We start from the raw sequence: 2,034 nt of genomic DNA on the forward strand, positions 1-2,034 counted from the left end.
CTCCTGACAGCGCTGATGCTCGAAGGAGGCCAGGAGGGAAGAGGCCAGGACTATGGAAGGGAGCAAATTTCTGCTCGGCTACAAAGAAGTCTGAATGATCTGAGGTGCTCGGAGAGCAAAGGAGCCTCCCCAGAGGAGGCGAGCCCTGCGTCACCCTGGGAATGCAGCCAGGGAGCAGGACAGCCACTTCCCTCCAGGAATGAGGACCTGAGACTTCACCATCTGGTGGCTTCTCCAGGTCCTGAAGAGCCTTGTGAATTTCCCGAGAATGTGGCAGAGGAGAACGGAGGGACCACGAGTGGTAGTTCATATCTTCCCCTGCAGCCTGATTGCTTTCACCTTCCAGGCCTGGGGCTTTCCAGCTGTGCCTCCAGCTGTTATACCTGTCCTGCACCACCTGGTTTCTGCTCCCCCCCCCCCCCGCCTCTCCCTCCATGCCACTGTTCTACTACCTCCTCTTAACCCTGGGAGCCTTCAAGGCTGAGTTCAAGGTGTCTCCCTTTGATGAGGCCTTGCAAAGCCCACTGTGGTGTGAATCAATCCACCCCACCTGGGGGCATCGTTTGGTCTGCTCCTTTCATACCTGCAGGGCATCTCCTACCTAGTTCAGTACAACCTGGAACACTGCTCTCCTTGCAAGGGCTCATCTCCCTGGATGGATGAAAATGTGGGCGAGGATGAGGATTTGTTGAGTAACTACTATGTGCCAGGTACTGTGCTGAATCCTTTAGAGACTTTGCATGCTGGGACATGTAAACTTGTAGCCCTACTTCACACATGAGGGACCCAGGCTCAGAGATGGTCTGGGGCTTGCTCCCCACCCTGTCAGGAAGTGACAAGGCCAAGGTCAAACCCCAGCACACTCTTCCGCTGTCTGCCAGGACAGGTGGCCTCTAGACAGTCTCAGCATCCTCCCCCTCCTGCTGCGAAGCCTTGAGGTGTTCCCACCGTGTTCTGCAAGGAGGCCTGAAGGCTGAGGGGGGAGGCCCAGTGTGGAGAAGACACCCGGGCAGGGCTGGGGAGCACTCCCTTCATGCTTGGGGCTGTAGCTTCCCAGATGGGGAAACTTGCCAGCTGCTCACCTGTGGCCCCGGTTTCCATCAGTACAATGGAGGCACAAAGGTGGACCCCAGGAGGCGGCCAGCACCTACAAGAGGCTCATTAATGGGTCCTCATTAATGGCAGGAGAGTGAGCCCTGGATTTGATCCTTGATTAGCGTCAAGACCTTTAATTTGTTTGACTGGATACAAACGAACCAATACAAGGGGGTCATAACCTTGGACATTCCCCTCCCCTCAACCCACAGCCCAGGAGGGCGGGAGGTGCAAGAGACTCCCGCGCAGTGCTGGTTTCCTGGAGAAGCCCGGCCTCTCGCGCCTGGGCCTGGCTGCCCAGGGGAGTAGTGAGGCTGCCGGAGGCCTTTGCAGCGGGACAGAGGGCATGTGGCCCACCTGGGGCCCTCCAGAGAGCCTCCCTGGAGGAGGTGACCTTTCAGCCAAAGCTTGAAGCCAGGAGGAGGCAGGGGTGTGAACGAGGAGTGAGGAGGCAGCCTGGCTGCTGAGGGGCCGTTGGAGTCGGGTCCTGGCTCAGCCCCACCATTTAGGAGCTGGGGGACTCCGTGGGATCTTTACCCGGGCCGTGGAGGACACCCCCGCTTCATTTCAGTGAGGATCCGGTGACCACACCAACCAGGCACCCGGCACATGAGTTGGTCATTAACGGGGTCCCCCTTGCCAGCATGACGCAGCCTTCAGGCTGAGGGATCAGGACCCTCTCCAACTGGGTATGACCCTGAATTGAAGGAGGTGACCCCAAGGCTGGGGGCCCCTGCGCTCTGGGGAAGGGGCTCCCCGGCCTCCGCCGTCAGTGTCTGTCGCCTGCACGCCTCCCCCCAGCGTCCCGCGCCTGCAGCTTTCCCCGAAGACATGTGGTGTCAGTATAAGGACGGCTTTGCCTCGCACGCGGGCGCTCGGTCTCGCCGCCGCCGCCGCCGCCGCACGTCCCCGCACCGCCGGGCGCTCGGGCTCCTCCGC

Source organism: Chinchilla lanigera, unplaced genomic scaffold (assembly GCF_000276665.1).
Source record: "Chinchilla lanigera isolate Chin_1 unplaced genomic scaffold, ChiLan1.0 scaffold00012, whole genome shotgun sequence".
Taxonomy (NCBI): Eukaryota; Metazoa; Chordata; class Mammalia; order Rodentia; family Chinchillidae; genus Chinchilla; species Chinchilla lanigera.